The following is a 21,374-nucleotide window of genomic DNA, read 5'->3' on the forward strand; positions in this document are numbered from 1 at the left end:
GTACACAAAGAATTGCTAGGGTTACTACAAGGTTTTTCTTCCACCTCCAAAATAATCTGCTCCCAGCTTAACAGAATCCATTTCTGTGCAATGGTTTAGGCTGCTTAGCCTTGAAAACAAGAACATTATTTCACTGTCAAATTATTTAGGAACCAGTAAATACGGATTCCTTTCCTCCCTTCCAGCATTCAGAAAAATGTTGAAGTAAAAAGTTGACATAAGTGAACAAGGAGGAAAACAGAAGCAACTCCTTCCCATCCTAGAAGCTAGCTAACAGACAACCTCACGTTGTACTTACTGCAACTAAACTGTATGGTTTCTGTCTCCTTCGTATAAATGTTAACGGTCTCAAGTAGAATGAGAAATAAAAGTTCAAGAAACTGTGATGTTTACACCAAAACACCTTGCTCCTGGTAAAGCATATTGATTGTGATAAACAGAGTAATTTCAGTAAACTCCAACATTATATAGTAGCTTTTATTTTCTGATATTTTTTTTAAATGATGATTTATAGCACTCTATGCAGTTACATTATAGCACTATACGCTATGTTTTAATAGAGATCAAAATTAAGGAAGGTAAATGTGTGTTTGTTAAACTATGGATGGGCTCATCCACATTAAGCAGGATTCTCTAAATCTTGTCTGACTGAGAGTTTAATAATATTTGCCTGGGAGCCTCCTAAAATCCTGGGTACCCTACATATAAGCCAAGCAGGCCACCAGCTGACAAACATAAGGCCACAGAAGTCAGATGAGCTGGTAAACTCCACTCTGCCTCATCACCGGGGAGGGGGGAGGAAGGAGAAGGAAGGCAACCATGAATAAAGGAATGTGTTATCTATATAGACTGCACCAAAAAAAAAAAAAAAAAAAAAAAAAAAAAAAAATGTTTGTTTTGTGACATCAGAGATGCAAAAATGATACTTAACACTCAGTGTGGGAACTTCTTGTCTTCACATGAAGGATTAATTCTGGCTCCCAGCTTACTGGAGCCTTACTTCATTAGGAGCATTTTGGGATATTATTAGCTGCAGTTTTGAGGAAGTTCGTTGATTTGTTTTTTTAAAAAATTCTGATGCATCTTTACAGTTTCTATTAGATAATATGAAGGGGAAACAGAAGAAGAAGAGGGAGATGACAGATAGTAGACTAAGTACAAAATGGTGCTACTTCAAGGAAATTATTTATCTTCATCTGATGGAATAATTATTCCCATTTAGCTTGAAACTAATTTTCCACCTAGTTCTGCATAGAAGAGCTGAAATACATTTTATGTGACTATCCCAGGGCAGACTGACATTGGATTTAGGCACAACAAAAGAGGGAAAGACAATTCTGTTCTACTCAGGCATGAAAAAGTTAGAAAATGAAATCCACTAAAAATCTATAATTCACTACACAAGATGAATAAACCACCAAGTAAAGTAACATGAAGACAGATCTATTCTACTTCTAGGGCAAATCTGGAGCAACTTCAATGACTTTTTTCTGAGGAAAGGGGAGGGTTTTGCAATAGAGCTTTGCATGGTGGGCATTTCTATTCTACTCCACAGATTTCTATAATAAATCAGTGAAGCTGCAACAGGTTTTTTCCAGTACAACTGAGAGCAGAACCTGTCCTGACCGGTTTTCCTATTCTGCGCAATAGCTTTATAGCAATTTTATTTCAGAAGTGACAAACAGCCTGTAAGACTTTCACATAGGCAATGCACAGCTGGTACATAGTTCCATTTAGTAATAGGGCAGCTCAAGTTTTCACGTGTATATATTTGGATCTGCCATGCTTACACATAGGCATTGAGTTTTGAACATAATTTTTACCACATACAAGCTAGGAGACCCTTCTCAGTGATCCACAAGCTACAGAAATTCAAAGAACACTTGAAAACACAAATTACAGTGTTTCTATTCTGGTTCCAAGAGTGAGTTTTGAAAACTAGGTAGTATAGAGAAACATACAAGTGGCTGGTTTTCCCAAGAGGCAGCATGATGCGTCAGAGGAAGCCTTCCTTAGAGGCCTGTATAGACATAAAGTGAGGTATTGACTCCAGCCGATCTAGAGAGGCACCCTCCCACTGAATGCTTGTGACAGATAATAGGAAGGATTGCTTGGTCACAGAAACAACCAAATGCATTTTGCGTGTAGTTGTAAAGCCTCCCTCAAGAGAGGGATCTTTCTCTGGTCTTAAGCTTCCTTCTCATCATCTCTTCTTCCACAGCAAGATTACAGAGCTTCCCACTAGAGGGTTTCACATAAAAATTGGTTCCAAGAACTACAGCCCACCATAAACTTGCCTATGTTGAATGACTTTGATGACTGAGAAAGCCAGGAAAAATGGAATAAATCACTAGGTTGACTTGCCATCCTCTTTTAGTAACAAAGAACTAGAGATTTTACTTCGTTGGGTAGCTAACATGAGAACTGGCAACCAGCTTGCAGTGGCCCTTGAAAATCTCTCTAGATATACTGGGCCCCACTGTGATGGGCATGGTCAGCAGGGAAGACTAGAAACCACAATGAGAAATTCTTCTGGAAAGTTCAAATTACAGCAAATATGGGAGCCCAGGGAACTCTTACTACATTGTCAAAGCTGTAATTTAATGTTCAGACTGAATTCATTGCACTGTGCATTGGGGAGACAATGTGGTCTGGAGGTTACAGAAGAGGGCTGGGAACCACAAGTATCCTCTTGGGATCCTATCCAAAATGAGCTGCTCACTGCATGACTTCAAGGAAGTCACTTAATCTGATTTCTGTATGCCTTAGTCAATTTAGATATAAAACTGGACAGAAAGCAGAACAAAGCTAAAATTTCCTGGTGCTGCAGTCAGACCTTATCTATGCAGAATAAATAAGTCTTTTTGACATAATTCATTATGGGAGGGAATATCAGAGAAGGGGACCCAGAAACAGATTGGTTTCATAACAAGCAGCAAAACCAGACACAAAGAGTGGTTTCAAATATCAAAGAAATGTATACAAATAGTACAGGAAAAATACAATGTTCACAGCAGCTGAAGAAAGTGGTTTTCTAGAGAGAAACAAAATCTCCTAAGTCTCGTTGGCATCATGTCACCCATTCATTAAAAAGGTGGTGTTGCAGCAATCAGATTTGCTTTGTTGGTGCTGAGCTGAGGGTGCACAGCTGGAGTGATTTGATCAACAGTTTGCTGTATCTGCTTGTGAAAGAAGCAGAGAACGTCAAAGCTGTAAGTACCATGTGCTGTTCCACTGATGATCTATGGAAATGGACAGAATAGTCTACAGGGTCATACGTCTACACAGTACCCAAAGCCACTTTGCAGCTAAGTGAAGTGGATCTCTTTTTACACTACTGCCAGCTTGAATGCCCAGGATTTTCTTACTATAGTTGGAATCAGATTATTAGAGGTCTGGGTTTACCATACTCAGGGCTTCCTGGAAGCTGTCAGGGTTTCAGCTCTGAACTTAGAAGAACATGAAAGACAAGTGGTCTCTCCTCAGGATGGAGGGAGAGCTAGATAATGGTATGATTTTAAAGCAAACAAACAAAGCAACCAACCCTGAATAGTCACAAAGTGGTTACATATTGAAACTTCAAGTCTGGATCCACATCTCAAAATATTCTGAATGTTTGAAGGTTTTTGTACTGGAAAACTACTGATGAGACACACAGAGCCATCACTCCAAATACAAATTGACGAAGTGGTGTCAAGCAAAGGAATTTGGTTCAGATCCATGTTTTGTACAGGAAGCATTCTGAACACAGTATATCAAGAACTCCTCAGATGGAGATTTTAGCCCCTGAAATTTCATTTATGCTATATTCTAGCCTCATTTTCTTTCCCCTGAGTACAGGCTCCTCAGCAGAGTAACACACACCTGCCTGTGAACAGACAACATTTCAGTAAAGCTGTAGTGACTGGCAGGGAGGTGTTCAATTTGGAAGGTGTGCAGGAGCCCAGGCATCATCCAAGGATATTTTACTCAAGTAAAGAATCCTGGACAGAGCTTGAAACAACAAATCTTCAGTTCATCTAGTCCAACATTCTCAGAGCTGCACCAGGATCCAACCAAATTAACTAATTATGCATTGAGCCAAAGAAAAGTCTTAGCTAAAGCAAGGTTTTTCCCCTCTCAGTTTAACATGTAACATAGTCACCTAAAAAAAAAAGTGTATAATGTATTTTAACTGCATTTTTATTATCTCTATGTTAATTTCTTTAAAGCATACTTTTAAATATTTCCTTTAAAAACTGTGTCAAACAAATACGATGGGAAACATTCTGCAATAAGTATGCATTCTCCCTCTGCTCACAAATGGCTTATAAAATTCAACAGTAACATTTTGGCAACCAGAACTATTTACATAGGAGACAGATGACTAGGCATGGGAAAGCAGCCTTTTGTTCACATCAAAGGACCACATACAAATTCTCACATGGTACATTATACTCATTTTTATTTATGGATCAGAAAGATTGAGCAACTTGATAGAAGCAGGAATGGTGAGAAGTATAGTAGGTTGAAATGGGGAGAAAGCTGCATTACTTGCACAGCATAAGGAAAAGTTGTCGTATTGCATCATATAGGAAAGCGTTGGCTCAGAGTTCAACCTGTGAGCACGAAAGCATGGCTTCTGCATGCTCTGCTCTCTGTGAATGTTCTGCAGCATAAAGAAAGTTGCTTAGTGACATGTCTCACTCCAACTACCTCAAAAATAGGTCCTACTATACCACTAAGGATTTGAGAACAAAGCAAAAGCCACAAAACAAACAAATTAACCTGTAAACCAAGGACCTCCACAAAAAAAATACCAAGTAAACCAAAGAGCCTGGAACAGGAGACTGGCTACAGCCGTCTCCTATGAATACTCATATCAATTGCTTTTCTCACTACAAAAATTCAGTTCATTCAAGGGACAAAATTGGACCTAGAACCCCACTTCTAAAGGTTTGGAAAGAGGTATCTCAACAGCATATATTGTGTTTAAGAATTGAATTCTGCAGCAGCACAGAGCACAACAAGCTAGCAGCTCCAGAACTACTAATCCACACCTCCAAAATAATTACAGCTTGACTGAAGAATTCAGTCAAGATACCATGAACCTGGTTTTAAATACATGTAGCACACAAGTGCTTTCAGTGATGAATAAAAGGATATATCAATAACATACTACCTGATAATACAAATACTGTACATGGTACTCCTCATTACTACTTTTTTTTTAAGCCACATTTTTTTTTTCCTCCCCCCAAACGGTGGTTGTTGTTTTTCAGTAAATTTCGTCCTCCCACCTCCAACAAGAATTGCATCAGTTTCTAAACAGCTAAACAGTTCTTTCATGGCAACAGAATGTAAGAACATATTTGATGTTCACAAGTTGTGAACCACTGAAAGTTACACTGGCAATTAGCAAACAGTAACAGCTCAAATATCTGTAGTATTTTAACATTAAACTATCATCACCACATGTGCATTCATGTACACGTTAGAGTGATGTTTAACTGAGAAACATGCATTAGAGGTCTAACATCCTCAACACTTGCCTTCAGACAGTCCACAGGTTATGCCCAGAATGTCTAAAAGGTTATTCAGATCTTGTAAGGAGGACTGCGGTCCACATGTTCATTCCTCATCCATGGTGGAGCTCTCTACAGTAAAGGCTAGAGTTCATCTTCTCTGGAGTCAGGCATCTGTCAGGGACAGTCAAAGACCACAGAGAAAATTCCCCTAGGAACACAGGATCATCACAAGGCTCCCTCCTTCCTATTGTGACCACTTTTCTTATTATTTATTTTTTAAAAAAAAAAACACAAATGTGTAGCAATGTGTACTTAATAAGGGACAAACACAACCAAGAGTTCACATCATAAACGTCTCCCTTTAGGAAGGGGAAAACAGACACACTATTGTGTGGCAGATGGCAGTCATATTATTTGACACTACTGGAAAACACTGAGAAATTCCTATATATGGTAGGATAAGCTACAAAGGAAAATGTTACTACCATGCGAAATGAAAGAGGCAGATGCCATGACTTCCTGCAAGACAATCCATTTCTTCCTCCCTAGACTTGGTGTAGACCCACGTGCTCTTTTCTATTGACAAACCAGTACACGTCAAGCCCGGTCTGGGGAAGTGACTGTAAGGGAGGGCAGCTCAGCCTTCCTGCCCGGTGAATTGCCACATCCTCTGTGGTCGTTATTTGCATAGCTGAGAAAGATCCACATCAGGCAAGCACAATCCAAGCCTACTGAACTCCAGACAGGTACACAGTATGCTTGATGACAGCTGTTCTAATTAATGACCACCAGCTCCATGCAAATGCTAAAGCTACACCTTATTTTCTAACTTGTTAGCAATAGATTAAAATTACTAATTTTTTTAAAAATTGTACTTATTTTACCAACTGTAAACCAGCTTCTCAAAATAAGGTTAAAAATAACCTGTGGCTTTAAATTCCACTTAGATAATACGTCAGTATTTTTTCAGATAGTTTGACCTTTTCTGATCAGGGAAGAGCGACTTGTGGATGGAAGGAGCATTTCCAAAGCTAAACGTGCATTTATAAGTAATTCATACAAATTGTTTACCCACGGAAAAGATGTGTTTACTGTACAGTCAATACTACTTGATCTTAGATAAAAACAGCTTGTAAGAAAGGAGATTAAATGACTCATTAAAAGTTGCAATATGCATCTTTTCTATTCCCAGGGAATAAAAGTTTCTCTTATTTTATGAGTGATTCACAAAGTTCGGGACATGCATACTTCTTTCTGTGTTGCTAATTTATTTTAAATTTCTTTTAAATGCAGTCTACTGATCTGGGAAACAAACTTTCTGTCTTTACTGTATAGATATAAGTATCTGGAAACAGTCAAACAGTGTCTCAATTTCTGATAAAGAGAACCCTCAAAAGTAGAACTTTTTTCCCGGCATCAATTGCACTAACAAGGTACAACCATTGCTATAGAATCTTTTATCAGATAGAAGATGCTTTATATGCAGGTCACTTATTTGCAGAACAGTTTTGACTGGAAAAACGTTTGGAGAAGGTGGAATGCTAAACTTCTTTTTTTCACATCAGTGATCTGGAAGTTCAAGGATTAGCTTAGACCATTTTGCCATCTTATAAGGGACCCATGTTCAACTTCTTCAGCTGGCTGAGGGGAATTGAACTTCCAAAGAAGTTTCCTAAACATTACAAAGTATTCTACACCTCTTTTAGCCCTTCCCATAGGAGCCATGTTGCTTTGTATAACATACTTCAAAAACCAAAGAGCTTAATTCTCTTGGTGGTGAAGGATGTACAATGTATGATTTGAGTTCTACTCCTTCAGAAGAGTTGTGAACTGAACTTGAGTAGGTTGGACAAAAAAGGGAATAGCAGCTCCTTTTAAGATCTCCACAGCTATCACAGGGAGACAATTAACTTAGTCCTTACTTCAGAAACGTTTTCATTCGAGATCTTTGATTCAAAAAGAAAAAAATTAATTGTAAATTTGGCAAATAAAAATCAAGATAATTTAAATCTAATCTGATCTGTATAAGAATTCTTTCCAGCTGTCAGCCTTCAATGACTGTTAACACAAATACAAATGCCCTTTACCTGTTTGAGATTGTCCTGCTACTAGGGCAGTCCAGGAGCATGTTAAAGAAACTTTTCTTAGACCTCAGCAGTTGTTCAACATGAGTAAGTTAGCCTTTCCTCTAGCTTTACAAGAAAGCTAAATTTGTTCCCATCTTTGCTTGGCCTACATGGTCAATGCTTTTCTCTTCCAAAACCAGGATTTGAATACTCTGGGCTGTTGCAAGTCTGGATAAATTTGCAACAGTAAATGGAGTTAGTTCAAACCAACTGAAAGTCTGATCCTTTCTCTGCACTAGAAATTTGAATTTAGTCTAGGTGCAAAGGTGGAGAAGTTTTAAGTCCAGAAATGACACCTGATTCAATTTAAAACTGAAGAGTTATGACTCAGTGCATTACTGAAAAAAATATTTAGACATGCATCCAAATTCAGTTTGGGAGGATCATTAGGTCCAAGATTCTTGGTTTTCTTAAAATGTCATAAATCTCACAGCTTTTGGCATCACACTTTATGTGCTTTAGCCTGCTTGCCCTATAACTCCATTGGTTTCCACACAGGTGGAGTTAGGCACTTTGGGCAGCAGAAAATATTTTTCTGGCTGAGATAAATAAGTTTATGACAAAGCAATCTTCTCTTCTTTACTTTTTAAGGTGTTTTATGTAACAAATTACAACACAAATATTTACCTAGACAGAGAGAAAGGTTTCACAATTTTGACACTGAAAAGCGGTATCACGTACTTTGCATAAAACGTTTTCACTGAGCAAGGGAAAGATCAAACTAAAGTACATCCAGGAAATCAATTGTTAAATCACACTGACAGTTTAGCCAATTTTACATATTTTCACAAAACACAAAGGCACTAGCTACTTATTTAATTCTACTTTAAAATATATTAGTATGCTAAATAAAAGATACAAATAGAATTTCTGGGATAGCCCAGCCTTTTTTTTATTTTTGCATAATTTAGTATTTTTATTGATTTTTTTCCTGCTAGCTGTTTAGTGCTGTTGTTTTTTTCAGAAAAACACTTATTTTTGCTTTCTTCTCAAGAAGAAATACTTCTTAGCTAATTGCAAACATGGATTTGAAGAAATTTGCTGACAATCTGATACCAGTAGACCTTATGTGAAAAATCTTTACTCACTTCTGCCTTAAAAAATATAAAATAATGTGAAAACATTACATGCACTCAGTCAAGCAACATGGAAGTTGAACCCTGTTATTGATTCAGAAGTGGGCAGTAGTTGGTGGTGGTGCCTCAGCTGTATTTAATACTAGTTTTAGCTAAGCCTGAAAGCACAGATAATGTGAATATATAACAAGCACTGCTTACATAGCGCTACCCCACGTAACTATTCCCTTTAGTTAAATTCCCTTTCACACACCCAAGCCCATGCACTGTGGCCAAAGAAAATATCCAGAAATCAGCTGACAATTTCTTATTGGAGGTAAAGTTTCTTTAGTTGGTTGAGCAGAGAAATGTTGCTATTTTCTCCTTAATTTTTAGATATTGCTTATGTCTATATTATAGAGAAAAAGAAAGGTATAAAAAAGGCTGTATCATTCTAGTTAGCTCCTCTGAATATACGGTAAGGTAACTAACTCAAGTTGAATCTTAGTAAAGACAAGATACATGAGGTTTGGTTGGTTTTTTTTTGCATTTAAGGTAGGAAGGAGGCAGATTTTAAACACAGGCAATCTTGTTTCATCTGCTAATTTATCAAAGACTTTTTGCCTTGTGCGTCATGGATATACCTTTCCATTCAGATTCCAAGCCAACAGAAAATATGCAAAATTAATTCACTGTGGGCCAGCTTTTCTGACTTTTTTTTTTATTCATTTATTACTAATTAAGCTTAGAGTCTGGTCATAGACCATGACTCCAAATGGGTTAGCTACCGCTGACTAGAAAAATAAAATAAGCCTACCTAAAGATTTCCAAATTGACAAGGACAAGCAAATCAAGATTCAACAGCAGGGTCTCAAGAGCAAAGCACAGAGCAATAACTGAACCGCTTTTGGAAGAACACCCACAGACAATCATAAGACACTGAAAACAGAAGAGAAGGCATGTGCAAAACAACTGGTTTCCAAGTCTACAGACTACCGATTTCCTGCCATATAAGAGTTTGATGACTAGTCTAATTCAAGATAATATAAAAATAATTCTGCTTTTCCTAGCAAATTAGCTCATTTCACTCCCTTTTTTCTCACATTTCCAAGTGTACATAACATGTGCTCACCACAACGCACAACCCAATTAGATTGTGTTTCTGACCTGTCAGACCAAGTTTAAAGCTGGCAGGCAGGCTGGCCCCCAAGGAATGTCCCACATAGCAATTACTGCAAAGGACTGGCTACTTACAACTCTTCTGAATGAGTGTCAGTCTGGGGGTAACTATGGTTATGTGACACTTTCTGAATGCATAGAAGGTGTTTATCTCATTTCCTATTCCACCTTCACCTTGAGTATCAGCATCCATAACGCCTCTCTGCTACTGGATTTTAGAGCTCTGGTCATTGTAAGTCACGGATCTAGTCATACTGCTGAGAGGTCAGGGTTTTCCTTCATAGATTAAAGGGAAACTGTTCCTCACATGAATAGTCCGGCTGAGGAACTCCACTGTAGGACATCATGGTTGCTAGAAGTTTACAGGTGTTTAAGGGAAAACTGGACATGTTTGTGAGAAAGATTTATTGAATGTTACTAAATACATAGAAGCTCTGTCTGGCTCAGGAAGTCTCCGAGCTGGAAATCATGGGAGCCTGAGAGCGCACTTGCAGGGAAACTGTATATGTTCTTTTGGCTCCCACACTCTTCCCTAGACAGTTATCCATTTCCAGTCACTGTCACAGACAACACGGTGGGCTGGGTAGGTCTTTGGAATGACATGAAAGTTCTTCAGTTTTTGTTTCTTGTAGACTGGGATTTCTTCACCTGCTCTTTTCTTAAGCTGTTTACTGCCATTATATACCATTTCAAAATCTACATTCCTTTCAGAGGCTTCTGCATTTAACTATTGGATATATGATGGCTGCTGGGTATATAATGAATACAGTATATTATCGAACTGTTTTACAGACTTACGCACAAGTCCTGATCAGGAAATAATGAAAAACAGTATCTACAGATGTTATTCCTGGACTCTGCTTCAGACAGTGTACACAATACAAAATCATGCATGTGCCTTTCCAAGACTGCAGAAAATAGAGACAGCCAATAATGAACAATTCAGCTACACAATGTCTACCATAAAAGCTGGATGTGTTTCATGTTTTGCACAGCACTTTAGTCCATTATGCAATTTTCATTACTATCACTGTAATTCTGCCTGAGAAGTGTCAAAGTTCAGTCTTGTTATCCCTGGCAAAAGACACTGTTCAATTCATTTCACAACAATAATTGTTAAATTCTCCTTCTTCCTAATAACATCAGCTTCTTTCAGCTCTGTTGAATGATGTAAATTAGTTATTCTATGCTAGAAAGTCAGCAAGCAAATTGGCCTTTGTTTGCAATGTCCTCTCCAGCAGGATCCATTTGCCAGAGATCATAAGATGAGCAGCTAATTGTGGCTTTCTAAAATGCCTTTCATTTTCTCCACTGCAAAAGTTCTATTTCTGCTTTATTTAACTGATAAACACTAGCAGAACTGTCCCTGTGGAGATGGGGTGAGCTTCAATGCATTGATCTGAGCTTTCTCAAAAGCTCAGGCATTTTCCCCACTGATATTTTGGGTTTTTTCCTTTGCAGATATTCAAGGCAACTTCAAAACTTTAAACTTAATATGTAATATTTATCATATTTGAAGCAGGGCATTATATTTCAAAAGCATTTGGGGCTACTATAACATTAAGTGACATTTTTTCTAAGGGTGACAACAAAACTTCATAGCAGGAGAGGTCACAGTGTATTTTAAACAGTTACAAAAATCAAAGAAAATGGATGCTTCCATCCATGCCACAGGGTATCTCTGGTTTGAAACACTATTCCTAGATTTTGTCTACAGTATCCAACTAAACTGTAGGCCAAGCCCAGTTAGGATGGCAAAAGTGACCACAGAACGGTGCTGAGGATTAGAGAAGCCACAAAGACTGACAGGATTGGGAAACATTGGCTACCCTGGTACTAATTGGATGAGACTCTTGTGGCGGCATGATTCAGAGCTTTAAATAAGCTTAGAAATAACGTTAGAAAACTCATAAAGTGTGATTTCCAAATCAACACAAGATCTGGTTCAAGGCGAATCCCAGAAAAATTGCTGTTTGGTGACCTCAATATAGTCAATTATAATAACATTACAAGAGAAAACAGTTCAGAATTCCACCACAGGAATGTTGAAGTTTATAAAGGAAATTACAGAAAAATGGAAATCATAGTTAAAATAAAGCCTAAAAGAGCAGCTGCAAGAGTAGGATGATTACATGCAGCAGAGAGGTTGTTCAAAAGTATTTCATAAAGGCTGTCAGTTCACAGCTACCTGACAGAAAAAGACTCTGAAAGGAACAATAAGAAGACAGTGTGGTTAAACATCTGACTAAGGACTGCTATTAGAAGTAAAAAAGACATTGTAAAATGTGGAAGATACAGCCAGATGAAGAATACAGAAAAAGGAATTAATGCTATAAAGTAAAAACATATTAATTTTTTTTTTTCCTTCTTGGCATGAAGTACAACTTGCTATAAGTATAAAGACTATTAATAAAAACTTTTCTCAAACATACTGGAAGCCAGAAGCCTGCCTGAAAGTTTCTGAAACCAACAGATCAAAAAGATATAAACACCTAAGCAGATAAGCCTGTTTCAGAAAAGCTAACGAATTCTTTCCATTTGTGTGCAGTACAGAGGAGGTCAGGCAGGTTCACCAGCTAAGTCAGTCTGCCCGAAGAACTGCCTCAAATTGAAGTGTTAAAGAGGTGGCTCTTTCCCAGCACTGCAAAATGAATAGCCATAAATTGCCAAGACCAGAGTATTCACCCTGGAGTTCTAAGGGAACTCCTAATATGAAATTTCGCCAAGCTACTACAGTACTTAAGTTGTCATGTAAATTGCCCTCACTTGCAGAGGAGTGCAGTGGGAAAATGTCTCACAAATCTTGTGAAATCAAGGATGTTCTTGCAAGTAACAGACCAAGGATTTTAATGTCTGCTTATGCAGGCCAGTAAGATATATAATAAAGGTCCAAATCAATAGATACTTTGATAAATATGATTTCACGAGGAAGAGTCAATGAGCTTTCCGAACGCAAAGTGATGCCTAGGTAAATCCCTCAGAATGCCCTGAAGAATTCACTGTGTTAATACAGGTAACCCATGGCCCATGCTGAGCTAGGATTTTCCCCCAGAGATGCTGGCTTAGATTTCGGAATGGTTTTGACAGCCACTACCTTTCTATGGGCTCTCTGCCTTTGCTAAGGGATAAAGCAGTGTCTTTCAAGAACTAGTAAGTTGTTAAATGACAGAAAGATTTAGTTTTGAGGTTGAAAGTAGTTATAAGAAGTATCCTCCAAGAATCTACACTGGGACCTGTGCTATTCAACATTCTCTTAAACAACCTGAAAAGGTAAAATGGGGAGAGAAACAAAGCAAGAGCGTTTGCTGATAATTAAAACAAAAAAAAACACAAAAACAAAAAAAACCCCACCTCATTCTGGATACTTAAAACTTTAGTCTAATGATGAAGGATCACAAATTTCCCAGTCTTAGCCAATTAGGTCACTAAAAGGAAAACAGAATTTAATGAATTTAATGTCAATAAAAAGAAAGTAATGCATCTAGGGAAAAGAAGCCTTGAGCATTCCTGTACAGTGATCATACCTGTTTTTGTTGTTTTTATTCATATCTGTTAATCAAATTTTGCTGCAGGTAACACCTAAAATAGCAGATAGATTACCAGAAAGTAACTAAAATACCTAGGCAAGTATTAGGAATATTTTTTTTCCATAAAGATGTAGAAAGCTTCTTCTATTCAAAATCACTATTCACATGTTGCACATTATATTCAATTCAATATTCTCTTTTCTGTTTTATTCTCCCTTATATCAGAAAGGGAACAGAAGAATGAGAAAAGGAATTGGAGCGCATTTCAGGTAAGGGATAGCCCAGTATGTGCCTTGCAGGGGGATTGGTTTTGTTTTATTGTTGGTTTGGATTTGGGATGGTTTTTTTGTTAGGTGTTTTTTAAAATACTACTTCCACAGACATTTATTCCCTCCAGTCATCAGAAGACACCAGGCAAGGGAGATGGGAACTGCCATGAAGAACCAATGCCCCACTTGTAGTTTTCTGGATCATGCACACAGGTATGGCCAAGTCCATAGTTCTAGTCTGCCAAATATGTCTTCCAGAGGGAGGTGGGGTGTGTCAAGAAAGAAATTTCTCCTTTTATTAATGGAGTTTTGTTATTGATCAGGTTCCTATATTAAGGGTTACTGAGCAAACTGAGACGGGAGTTTTGGTACAAGGCCCCTCTCTGACTCCATGCATTTTCAAGCAAATAAATACGCCACATATACTATGAGATTAATAGATTCCACCTGCACTGCAATTAAGTAAGTACCCGCTGCTTTTTGATATCATCTGGAAATTTAATTATTTCTCAAAACCAATAAATAGCAAGAGATTAATTCTCTTATCATATATTAAGTTTATACAAGTTCTAAAAGCCTCTTTTCACAATAGGAAATTGTTACTTATGACTAGGACAGACAGCCAGAATCCATAGCACTGTGAAAACATCTCTTAACATCTTTGGTGTTGGCTGCACTGCTGGCTTTACTAGGATTCAGGTGGGTTTTTTTTGGTTTGGTTTTTTTTTTGTTTGTTTGGTTTTTTTTTATATGAGGGTGTGGGCAGGGGTTTCTTCTATATATAGAAAGATATTCTGGAAGGTCCTTAGCAATATAAAAACCAATGTGTTTCAAAGGTTACCATCTTTTATACACAAACTGCAACTCATACAGCACAGAGCCAAAAGCAGTTATCACCATCTCCAAACAAACTAGCTCCTGGAGCATTTTGGTGTAAACAAATCAGTGCAAGATACCAGCCAAAAAATCTTGGAAATCACAAGAGTACTGTCCACAAAAGCTCTGGTTCCCTGAACAAGCTCAGCATTTCTAATTCATAAGCATCTTTGGATAAGGAGCACGCATGAAAATCTTAAGTAGGGGAAAGGGAACACAGCCTTAATTTTGGAAACCCACAGCAGTACAGCAGTTACACAGATAGCTTGCACTTCCTCAAATAACTTGGCAGCAGGCTTTCTAGCTGTCCACAAGCAACTACCCCTGAGCCACATCACAGCCCCACCAAATCTTGCTTATCCATGCAGTTCTTCCCAGCCCAAATGACCACCATCAAATGTAGCTGAAATAAAAATCAGGTTTATTATGGTCCTCAGAGACAGTTACAGCTTCATTCCTGCCACATGAGCTCTCTCATACTGGAGCCAGAAGCACTTAGAAATTTGAGCAAAACCTCAAGTGCTTGGAGCCAACTCCTTTCTTCTCCCAAGTCTCTCAGCAAACCCCCAGCTCAGCCAGGTCCAAGCCACAGCACAGGTACCGTGATTCTCTGAGAGTCTCCGAGAACTTCAGATGAAGTTCTGTAAAGCATCACTTTTCCACACTACCAATAGAGTAAATCAAAATACACCAGAGCTTCTCAAGTGAATCATTTTGCCAGACTGCATTTTAATTTGTGAATACTACTATTACAGAAGTACAGTAACACAGAATACATCCACCTTAGCTCCCGCCCCCTGCACACCAAAAAGAAGAGCAAAAGAAGTGGCAAATACAAGTCTTATTGCTAAAACACATCTCAGAGCACTCAAAGCCATGATGACTGAGTTATGAGTCAGAACAGATTTGAAACCTTTATGTTCAGGCACCTCATCAGGGGTCTGGTATGACAGCACAAGAGATGGATGGGGAGGGAGTAACACATAACAACATAACGGCTTTTTGCTGGGAAAGATTTGTTCACCTTTCATGCAATCTTTAGATCTAGATAACTAAAAATGGCCTTTTGCCAGCTCTTTTACAGAGCTGTCTTCACCTGCTGCCCAAAAATGATTACAGCCAGCTCTCTTACACCATCATGCTTACCTACTGGCAAAGCAGGATTACAGGTCAGTAACATCACACATCCTTTGGAGAGGTACTTGGTCCCCCTTTCACCTAGGCAAATGCAGGATGGAGAGCTACGAAGCAGCAGTAAGCCAGGGACCACAGCTCTTGAACACAAGACACACAAATATAAAATGGGGGTGCCTGACAACAAAAGGAAACTCTTATCTTTTGCCTTTACCTTTCAGCATGCAGCTAGGAAGATGGACACAAGGAAAGTAAAGGTGCCCATTTTCCCCCCAACACACACTTTGTCTGCAGACTATATCTCAAGGTATGACAGAAGTTTCATTCCATAAATACACCTCATTAGGGAAAACCACTTGCAGTTTAGATATCTTCTTAAATATACATAATTCTTTACAAATCAAATAATCAGTGAGCAAGTATCTCTTAGAGATGCTATATAAACAAAAACCTATCCAAAGTAAAAACTTTTTTTATGCTTCCAAAAGAAAACCTGCTCTGCTTGTTCATCTCTCCTTAAACTCCCAAACTATGATATTTATGATTTCAGTTAGAAACCAGCAAGTAGGGCCTTTCACTGCTAAGCTTCCCTAGTTTACACCTGTCCAGAGTTTCCAGGGCCTTCCACTCAAGAGATGAGCACAGCACATACAGCTTATCCTGCCCATTCCAGCTGGAGACCCCAACCACAGAACTGGCCCTTTGCAGGAAGAACACCACAGCTTCCAGGCAGCAGCACCTGAAAGCTGCCATCTGAAGGCACAGTCACATACTGAGCTAGTCCACACAGACAATCAAAAAGATACTCTTCTCCTGTTGGCTAATATTCTTTGGAAGCTTGGAGTATTTGCCCAGGGGACTTCAGAAAGAACAGCAGCAGTACAGATTACCTCAGCCCAACTCCAAGCAAAGTATCAAAGACTACCTGGGAGGGTTGCTACCAGCCTGGAAAGGCAGCACAACTACTACAAACATTAAAACTCTTGCTTGTTGTCGTAGCTGCGTTCTCATCAGCGTCATGCTGAGCATTCAAATGTATAGTAAATTAAAATCGTGTACTGGATTCTGTTCCCAAAGATAGCAGATCAATTGTTTCTGATTTCCACAGCTGTTCACCAAGTTTCTAACCAGAGCACAGATGAGTTGTAAGCTACCAACTGAAACATTTTCCATATGGTATCCAACTACACAGCTTGTATTCTTTTAGTTTGAAGCTGGAATATTTGAATATTATTAGGGTTTCTTTAAGGAACAGCACATAGGAAATAAAAGCCAATTTCCTCAAAAGTTAGGGACAAAAAGCAGTCTAATTAGTCACCTGCCTCAACAAATCTGCATAATGAATTACCACAAGTGTGCATGAAAACATTAGAAGTAATGGACTTCAAGAAGTCCCTACTGTGCTGCATGCTGCTATTGTGTGTGTATAAATATAAACACCATTACTGTGAAGACTGCAAAATCCCCATGTTCACCCATGCTTAACTTCACTCAACCTTTTTTTTCTGAAACTTTCCAGTTTTGGATATTGAGGCAGAACTTTTTCTGGAAAGTCTGAGAAAACTCTTCAGTTGTTTCAGAAATATGTGGGAGTTAAATTCTCCTGTTTAAAAAAAAAAAAAAAAAAAAAAAACAACCTCAAAAACCACAAAACCACCACAACAACAAACCAAAACACACACACACACAATCACTCACAAAAATACCCTTTTTAAATTATGCTGGATACAAAAGCAGCATCGTAAGCAACTGAAATATCTTGCATACCCTTCAGTTAATAGTTTAATTTTATTATCAAGAAATATAATAATCTTTTGGCATGTTTGTTGTGCTGGGCCTCACTCCGAGGATAAGCATCTCTGAGAATCTATTATTCGGGGGTAAACAGAAAAATCAGCTGGCAGTATACTCTCTCTTAAACGGTTACCTTACTGCACTAAGCAATTGTGCTCCAGGAGAAAACAGGTTGGTTTTGCAGTTGAGGGACTAAAAAAAATTCCACCAGGCTTATTCTATTTTATCATACTGTATTAAGAAATCAAGAGATGAGATGAGCTGCCTTCTTTGGTCCTGATGTGTAAGGAGACCTGGCAGAGGACACTGGAAAACTCCTGCAGAAAATCAGAAAATTGCTTTTACTCTTGTCTTTACATACATCCACAGGAGCCAGACCTTCACAGGGCAGAAATCTGGAGAAGGACAGAGGCCTCCTTGGAATATACCAGGGAGATTCCTCAGCAACACTGCACATACAGGGTCAGGTCAAAGATCCATCTAATCTGCTGATTTTCCCCCACAGCAGCTGGGATGCCTAGAGAAAGTAGTGCAAGTATACAATAACATTTCCCTTGTGTATCCTCCCAGCTCTGAACTTCCTCAACTAGAAACTATCTACTGCTCAGGAGCTCTTCGTGGATTTTTTTTTTCTTCCATTGATTTGTGTAATCATGGTTTGAACCATTTGGCCTTCAAAACATCCTGTGGCAAGGCATGCCATCATTTAATTATGTTTCTATGGAAAAAGTAATGGGTTTTTTGTTTTGTTTTGAATTTGTCAGCTGATTATTTCATTATGTACTTCTAGTCCTCATGAGAAATATTGACTGTGCCTTCACTAGTCACCTTTTCCATACCTCCTCCAATTTTATGAACTGCTATGATCTGCCTTTCCCACCCTCTAACACACATCATAATCTTCCAAGCTTAAGAACTGCATGTCACCACTTCCTACATCATCACATAAAATTCTGAACAGTACGAGGGGACCAAAACCATGCAGACCAAGGAAGACAAGAACAAACTATGAAGTTAGTGGCATGATGATGCTTTCTCTTTTATTTTCCTAGTATTTTCACTAATTTTATTTTTGCTTCCTCCCCCCCCTTTTTATTATTGTCAATCACTTCACTGTGAAAAATTAATGCTTTATGCCCAAATCAATCTCAGTGAGAAATTTTGAGTGTGCTTTGGGTTTTGTGTTTTTTTTAAGAAGTTCTAGTATTATACTGTAAATCAGACTAAAACTTAGCCACTTAATTATTGGGACCTTACAAAAGTGATAGATGTGAAGCATGGCTTCTTTGTATAAAGGCTGTGTGAACTTCTCCTCTTTAACATATCCATATGTCTACTAGGTCTATTTTTTATTATAATTGCCTAATCATTTTCCCCCTGTAGAAAGTCATCTTCACCCATCTTAAGCTTCCTAGATCCCGTAAGAGCAGTCATGCATTTGCTATCTGCTATTCCTTTGGCATCAAGGCTAATTGAAGTCATATTTTACACACCACAGTTAACAGCTCAGTAATTTAATGTTTGAATTCTTTCAAAACACCTGGGTTATACCATTTGGCCTTGACAATTTATTAATACTCATTTTTATGGATTTGTTCCAAAAACTTCTACTGACATCACAGTTTGAAAGCATGACAAAACCTCTGTGAGAAATACTCTAAGTCAGTTAGACCATGTCACACCAGCATACATGCAAGAAAGAGCAGAGGTTGTCCCACAGAAAAGGATACACAGAGGCGCCTTGGAGCCATCGTGATGTATTATGCAATTAAAAGACAACATTAACCTTAGAAGCATAAATGCCAAATTTGGAAAGAGTCAAAGATCTTTCCCTTCACCCACGCAAATATTAATGCCGACAACATTTGTAACTCACCAGAGGAAATTTCCAAGCTAGCTGGAAATTTTTTTTGCTGGTCCTATGTACTATAGGAGTTCCTAGAGTAAACATTACATTTAGCTGGAAGCAATACCTCTTAGGATCACATTACTTGGGGCTAGGGAAAGTACAGAACATCAAGATATGATGCAGTACCTATCCAAAGGTAAGCAAACAAGCTCGTTTGTCCACAGAGGTTTTTTTTATTTGTTTGTTTTTAAGAGGTTGTTCAGCTTTAACAGAGTGTTTGTCTAAAACAATCTAGTAAAGCCAAAGACCACACATTTTCAGGTCTAAGTTTATGTTGTAATATAAATGTCTTGTTATATGAAAGCAAAGTTTAAGGTTATATAATGAGGTTATTTCAGATGGGGGGGTGGGGGGGTGGGGGGGTGGGGGTGGCCGACACACAGGATGACAACAACATGGGGACCCAAACAAAAACGGAGCTTAAATTCCAACAGGCATTGCTCTTTTCCTTACACACCATTCTTTCCACCTCCCCCTATTTTTCATTTAAGTTTCTTCTGCTTAGTCACAGGATTTGGATAGAAAGAACCAGCACAACCAGAGCCACGGCTATGCTCATTACAGTTTTAATTAATGGAACAGTTCCTGTTAGAGCTCTTGTTTTCCCAACAGGTTCTCCAGTTTAGTGTTGTCGCTGCTGTTTACTGATGTTTTAGTCACTTACTCGGATAACTATCCTACCCCTCCTGGGCAAACATGGCTCTTAGCTCTATTTTTGTGTGAGACTAAAGTAATGAGGACAGTGTAGCTAACAGATAATAGTTAACTATCTAGAAGCAAAGAGAGCAATGGGCTTTATCTCTTCACCTATGTATGTGTTCTCCAAATGCCATAGTATCCCTGCACAAAGTGGAACTACTTTTAAGCACTGTCCCCCTGCCTGATCCCATGGCCAGTCTTCAGAAGGTGACTGCCAGGAAGGGCAGGAAAGAATGGGTTGCCAGCACTGAATAACTTTCTTAATATATTACTTTAAGGATCCCAAGTAGATCCATGCAAGAAAACAAAACCAAACCAACCCACACACAAACAAACCCTAGAACTATCTCCACATGCCAAAAACTGCATAATATTACTAAATCTAAAAGTCTCAATTCTTAGCAAAATAACTTTTCACTAAGGTGAAGTGACATTTGTTTGCCCACAGGGGAGGCTGAGAAAAGGGAAGATATCACATCCTCTGACTTATTTTGTCAGGTTGAATTTGATCTTACCCACATCATCAATTCAGACAGCAAACACCAAGAGCTCCAAGGGAAAAGGAGCCAGACAGTTCACGAGAAGAAAAAGGATCTTTTGAACATGAATATCACAGAATATCCCGTTCCATCAGGCATGTACATATGCTAAAGGTATTTGCCATCCTCAGCCCGATGTAGATTCTTCTCAATCACTGCTGCTTAAAAAGCACCATCTCCCACCCTAGTTCATATACTCTCACTGTCTTCCCTGATAGTTTTCCAAAACCTAGAGCCCCAAATAAATGGCTTCATATAAGAGTTCACTAAATCCAAAGCTAAAGTTACAGCAACTCAGTGCTGACCAGCATCCCACCTGCAAACAGAATCCATCTAGTCTTTTACAGTCCTTCTGACAGAGAACAGCCAGGGAGTACAGAGTGCAAACCAACCACACTTATTCCTTCTTGTTGCACTTATGTGACAGACCTGGTGAGCAGAAGGCTCAAGTTTGATTCTACAAGCATTAAGACTACCTGAAGAACTGCCATCTTAAAGTTCTACGTTGACTAGTTGGCAGTGAAGAGGTGATCAGGCTGTTGTTTCAACAATGTGCCTACCTATGACATGCACGACACCCTTCTCTACACCTCCCTTGGGAAATCAGTGATCAGGCCAGGACCTGAGCAAGCAGTGGAAAACAGAATACCTGGAGATAAAAAAGCACCATCTAGCTCCTTTCATTAGCACTAAGACTCAGACCTTCAAATATGCTAGTGTGCTGAATTCCTGTGTAATTCTTTATAGGCTAAGCATTTAA

The 21,374-nt window shown here is 38.6% G+C and overlaps 1 long non-coding RNA gene across 1 annotated transcript in view; it reads left to right on the top strand.

Annotated features, from left to right (window-relative positions):
* The first annotated feature begins 870 nt into the window (after positions 1–870).
* The window catches only part of LOC308072345, a 39,283-nt gene continuing 18,779 nt past the window's right edge, over positions 871–21,374 (top strand). Inside the window, exon 1 of the long non-coding RNA XR_013931637.1 lies at positions 871–15,980. This is a non-coding gene — a long non-coding RNA (uncharacterized lncRNA). The remainder of the gene's footprint in view (positions 15,981–21,374) is intronic.

Source organism: Falco punctatus (genome assembly GCF_963210335.1).
Source record: "Falco punctatus genome assembly, chromosome: 13".
NCBI classification, from domain to species: Eukaryota; Metazoa; Chordata; class Aves; order Falconiformes; family Falconidae; genus Falco; species Falco punctatus.